Source organism: Cyprinus carpio, chromosome B14, assembly GCF_018340385.1.
Source record: "Cyprinus carpio isolate SPL01 chromosome B14, ASM1834038v1, whole genome shotgun sequence".
NCBI classification, from domain to species: domain Eukaryota; kingdom Metazoa; phylum Chordata; class Actinopteri; order Cypriniformes; family Cyprinidae; genus Cyprinus; species Cyprinus carpio.
This window is the reverse complement of record NC_056610.1, coordinates 18,784,558-18,791,243: the sequence shown is the minus strand read 5'-3', so window position 1 is coordinate 18,791,243 and position 6,686 is coordinate 18,784,558.

Here is a 6,686-nt window from a genome sequence, read left to right as displayed (position 1 = left end):
CATCAATAGCATTCCATTTTAGCAGGTTTTCACACTCCTCAGATTAGAGCTATAATCTAGACCTCCAGGCATCAGCAGAAACACACATACTCTCGCTCTAGCAAGACAGATATGCATGCATCTCGCTTCCTATAGTTTTTATTACCAGCCGACCCTGGTGGGGAAACGTTATGCTTTTTACATGGGGAATTATGGATAAAACTCCACTAGTCACTAGTCACTTCATTCCTGAGCTTCTATTAGCATGCAGGAAATGGATTCTGAAAAGCTCACCTGGCTATTCCTAGTGCTGGGTGGTCATGACAGAACGGGTGGAAAAAATCTGGGAACAATACAAGGCTCTGAATATTTCATGGAAAAGGTGTGGATGCCCTCATTCATTTTTCAGTTCACAGATGGATTGGAAAGTGGGAAGGGAATGCTGTAGGTAGTCTGTTGTAAAAATGTTAATTGTTAGTACATGATACCTAATCTCTTAGAGACAACCTATAGGCTCATTGAAAAAAAAAAAAAAAAATTCTTCTACCTATATTTTTGTAAATCTCCAAATACCAAAAGCTTAAATGTACATACAATTCACTGCTGTTTCCAGTTGAAATTAACAGTAGTGGCTTATGGTTCCTTCTAGATAATGCATGATTTGTGAACTAATACATTTGCATCTCATTACCTCTCATCTCTGCCACAGTAAACTTGCTCGCTAGCTCACCTGGTACAACATAGCAATTGTGATGAGTTTCCAAAATTGATTCTACTATTTTCATGTTATCACTGTGAAGCTGCTCTGACACAATCTGAATTGTATAAAGCGCTATAGAAAACAAGGCAATGACTTGACAATGCAGAGCACTAGGGTACAAGTCTCATGAAACATGAGTAACAATAAAAGAGTTGTACAGTGTGCAGAAACAAGCTGAAGTGTCCAAAGACTTTATGCAGCCATTCTTTATAAATCTCAGGTCTATCAGGGTCTTCAGTAAGATGCTGAATTGCCATCTTACCATCGAAATGACATGGTTGCTTCAGCAAATGCGTTTATGCCATGTTTGTTTTGGTTAAGTGCATTAATCTTTTAGCACCACTCGATGGACATTTCTGTTTCAAACTGCTGCAATGGATGCGACAACCAATGTTACCGATGTTAACATGCATTAAGTGCCACGCACTAGACATTTCACTTTGAAACTGATGCGAAACATACAAAAAGCAACGTATTATCAATCTGCAGATTTTTTTTTTTCCCCCTTTTTTTTCAATGAGCCTGGGTTGGTTACCGATATATAAGATGCTTATGATGTGCAGTCTACAAAGAGGGTCTGGTAAAGATTGCCTAATCAATGGCGAAGAGCTGCGCAAATGTCATTTCCCTTTTTAGCATCCAGCAACTTCCTGCAGAAACCACACCACAAAAGGCAGAACAATACATGCAGGGAAATGATCTTTGCATTTTTAGTTTCCAGGCAGAACAATACATGCAGGTATGTGTCTAAATGTGTCAGAGAGAATGTGAAGGAGAGAGAGAAAGGCATTGTAGCTTATATCTAGCATCTGCCTAGTGAGAGAATCACAAAACCAAAGGGCAATTGTGTGCTTTGCACACCCAGATAAAAACACCTAACTAAACATCCCAATAAAAATAGCTCCTACAGTACTTCATTTAAAACAGTATCAAAGAGAAATCCTTCCAACAATTTGTTTGTGCAACACATCTCTTCATTACGACTAAATTCTGCTTGATTGTTGCCACGTGAATTTGAATGTCATTTTGCAGGTAAAAACACTGTAAAACATGTTCAGTAAATACTGTAACAAAGTGGCCCCAAAATATATTTGGACGCTTAAGGTTTGACAGAAAATAGAGCTTTTCTTAAACTTGCATACTTCATTCTTCCAATTAATTCTAGCAACTAATATAAAACTAAATTTGAATCAAAATATATCTTTTTTTAACCCTAATGAACTTCTTTTTTTGTGGAACGCTTTGCTTGAAGTGTTTTTATGATATATTTTTGTTAAAATCAATGTCACTTGAGTTGATATTTAGTTACATAACACAAAGACATTTGTTAGTGTGGCTTAAGTGTCCTAATAGTTTTTTTTGCGGCCTTTCTTGATCGATCCCGGGTCTATCAGAGCTCTTCGCTGAATCGCCATCTCTTCATGATGTTGACAGGTGTTAATAAATTTCTTCCTGTGAGAAAGCCTCAGTAATCCCACCAGCAAAATGCCCGCTGTCGTGGATAAGATCTAAGATAATACTTTCGGGGAAGCCTGTTTGGCATCTATCTTTTAAACACTAGAAGGATTTTCACAGTTCAGTGCCTGAGTCCTTTTTATCGTTGTTATTTCTTTATGGGTTTCAGACGCATGATTGAACTGAGTGATTATTAGGGGATTTTGCACTGTGCCAGTAAGTCTGTTAAATTGACCTCTCTCTCCGCCTCTTTCTCTCTGACAGGTTGAGTGTATGGCAGGTAATGAGGCTCATTTGTAATCAATGGGGAGACTTTAACTAAAAGAAAAATATTACAAAATCTAAATTAAATCTTTAGGGTTTGCTTAAAGGGAGACACTTCCCATATTAACATCAATCTAGGAAAAGTTAAAGAGAATTCTATGAAGCAGAACTGTTATTTTTTATTTAAAAAAGCAAAAGAGAGAGAGGGTGGAAGAAGAAGAAGAAGAAGAAGAAGAAGAAAAGGGAGGAAATGCCTATATAGACTGTACCTACACAATGCACCGTGTCTAAGGCATTAGACAATCAATCAGTCCATATTGATGTTTTGCTAAACTTGTTCCCTGCCTGTCACGGTGTCAGTTGAACTGCTTTTTAAATGTCTGCTAACGCTGGTAGGTCAGAATCTATATGCATCATCGATGTGGTGTATAAGAGCCTTGTTCTTTTGGGGAAAAGATGATTTAAGTGGTCTTATTGCATATTTAGCCTAAGTGTCATGAAAAAGAAATACATTGTGTATACAATTAACTTGAATTACCTCCAGATGTATAAAACATGCAATATATGTAGTAAGAGTGAAAACATAACCATAATCACTGTAGCACCTATAGCTGTTATTTTTGTTGCCTAGCAAGCTTCTGTTATGTTAGAGATTAGCCCTAGTATATTCTGTATTAAAAGGATGGAACTTAAACGGGTGCTATTACGCTCTTTCACTTTTTCTACTTTAGTAAATCTGTAATGTTGCTGTTTGAGCATAAAAAGATCTGCAAAGTTACAAAGCTCAAAGTCCACTTCAAAAGGAGATATTGTATTTAACAGAATTCACTTTTCAAAAACTACAACAAATGACTCGTTTGGACTACAACACATATTTTCCGGGATTTGTGATATCACAAATATCGACGAATGGGATGAGACCTGGTTGAGCTGCACTAGAGAAGGCAACGAGTGTTATCACTATGTCTTGGAGACATGCTAGCTTTCCCAAGACAGACAAACTAAGAGTGATTGCAATCATCCGGGTTTAAATTACGCTCATTTCATTTCATGATTTCAAATTGATTGCCATGAACGAGACATACTGGGGAGAGATGTGTTGTAATAATGTAAAATATCTGAAAAAATAATGTTTTTCAAACAACCTAGTATGAGAGTACTGTTCTAGTACACCCCCCAATACAAAATCAAGACTTTGTAAAAGAGCATAATAGGACCCCTTTAATGATTTTGCTTAGTGAAACAATGTTGTCATAAATTTAATAACCATTACATAAAAGAAAAAAAACATTCAAGGTTGTGTTTATACTGAAGGACTACACATTGTGCCTAGCAAATTCCTTTAGCAGCAATTATATTTACAATACAGAATTGCCTCTTGTACCTTATTGTTTAATATTTAATGTTAAAACATTTGAACATTTATACATTAATAGCACCCAAGGTCTTATATATTTAAAGGGTTAGTTTACCCCAAAATTAAAATTCTGTCATTAATTACTCACCTTCATGTCTTTCCAAACCTGTAAGACCACGGTTCATCTTCGGAACACAAATTAAGATATTTCTGATGCATCCTGTGAGCTCTCTGACCATCCCATAGACAGCAAGGATCCTTACATGATCAAGGTCCAGAAACATAGGACATCGGTAAAATGATCCATGTGACATTAGGGGTTCAATTTGTTATTTGTTTTTTTCTCTTTTGCACACAAAAAGTATTCTGTGTATAATTATGGTTGAACCACTGATGTCCTTGAATCCTTGCTGTCTAGGTCAGAGAGCTCTTTTCAGATTTGTGTTCCGAAGATGAACAGAGGGTTTGGAACAACATGAGGGTAAGTAATTAATGACATAATTTTCATTTTTGGGTGAATTATCCTTTTAAGAGATCTAGAAATTGCCCAGAAATATTAAATTATTACTCATGGTAATTCACAAAACACACAAATTAGAAGTGATGCCATGTTGTTTTGCCTATGTTTGTCATGTCCTGATTAAAGTAAAAGAAGATGAAAATGAAGATCCAAATGAAAAAACTTAACTTTAAGCTCATTTGTTTTTAGAAAATGTCTATTCCTTTTCAAAGCTGGCTGATCTTTCAGGTTTTTTATTTTATTTTATTTTTATTTATTTTTTTAAAGAAAGCTTTGCATTTTTGTTCCCAAAACCTCACAGTACTGAAAAATAAATGCAGTACAGTAGATGGTAAGGCATAACTGGGTAAAGTGGGTGATAAGGTGTTCAAAGCATGATGTAATGGAATACAAACTGAACTGTGTGATTGTGATCTCGTACCATCTTTAAAAATATATAACCTTTATCCTGTGACTCAGCTGTCTTCAGAAGCTATAAGCAAGCAACAGAAAACAGCATTTTGCATAGATCAGCAATGAGCTTTAACTTTTACAGAGACGCAAAGACCTCCTTAAACAATCTGCAACATGTGCAACTGCATATATAATGGCCTTTCTGTGTGTGCAACAATGCAAAAACACAAAGTTTCCAACACAGTTTTGGCTTCTCCACTGAAATAAAGGGCTTTAACTGATTAGGCACCAATGTTGCCCTTCGACTTTATCAGACCATTGGAGCCTGGAGCAGGTTGAGCTTCTTGCATCGCTCCGATATACAGAACCCAGTCACTAGAAGGGTTAGGGCTCTTATCAGTCCATCCCACCCTTGGAAAGAGCAGTGGACCTGTATGAGGGGCTTTGCTTAGGGCACTGGAGCAATTGTTCGAACATGTACAGAACCATGTATTCATCAGGAATTAGACATCAATAAGCCAAGAGCATGTGTGCATGTGTTTTTAAAAAGTAAAGAGGCAGCATGCGGGTGGGCGTTCTTGAGTGGGTTTTATGCATCTGTGTATGCATGAGTGTGTATGAGGGATTCAGCTTAATATTTGTTATATGAGAACCAAAAGGGACCGCTTTGAAATGTTTAAGTTTTTATAGTCCTTTTCTTTGGTGCTATTTTTTTCTTATCATAATTGATTTCAAATCTGTATGACTTTCTTTATTTGGGGGACGTGACATATTTTCCGACACCCTCTGTCCGCTGGTGGGAGTGTGCTCACCTGTGTAGGGCCCTATGGAATCAGTTTTATTTTTTTTCCCAAATTCCGTTTTTTGTTTTTTTTTCCAAATTCCATTTTTTTTCTGTTTTAATTTTTCTGGATTCCACTTTTTTCTGAAACTCCTTTTTAACGGTTAAATGAATTTTTATTAATCAAAAAGCATGTCTAATAAATTAAAATCATGAAACTTATACAATTTCACATCAATTTATTAAAAGTAAAAAAAAAAAAAAAAGAAACTGCATGCTTAGGGTCCTTCGAAATGTTTTATTTTTTCCTCGCAATGTTTAATTATTATCAAATGTCTAATCTCATGTCTAATTATTTGAATGCATAAAACAACTTAGTTTATTCAAATTTGTTCTTAATATATATATATATTAATTATTTGAATGCATAAAACAACTTAGTTTATTCAAATTTATATATATATATATATATAATATATATATATAATGCATAAAACAACTTAGTTTATTCAAATTTGTTCTTAATATATATATATATTCCCTCAAGAATATATCAAACTTTTATTTTTCTGGGGTTATTTTTATTAATATGTTTTGGTTTATTTGTCATGAAGTGACTCTCAGAGCAGTTCTGGAGGTGTTGTTTATGTATTTATGTCCTCATTTAGTGAGACGACAGATGCTAATATCTCCGCGAGCGTCACGTGCGCTTCAGTGTGTGTAGTAAACAAAACCGTGCATCTGAACCATTCATTAACGCAGACACGCAGAACATGCAGGATTCATGTTTATATAGTATTTTTGTGGCTTATTATTTACAGATACTAGTCCATATTTAAGTGTAATATAATGTCAGGGGAAACACTGAGATAATTTCTGGTTTTGCATCCCAGTGAAAAACATTCATGATGATCAGTTGAACTTTCTGTCTCCAAAGAATTAAGTTAAGATTACTTCAAAAAGAAATATTCTTTGACACGTTGTCTGTTTCTTCAGGCTCAGCTTGCGTATGAGCATAAACAGTGCCCCTGGGATCCCGAGAACAGTTCAATCTCAAATCCATTCCCAGATCACACTTGGAGGAGAGGGTGAAATTAGCATCTCCTCTGTCATCTAATAACAGCGATGAGGGCGACAGCTTTGCTCACAGCAACAGCACATTTAAGTCCTCCTCAAG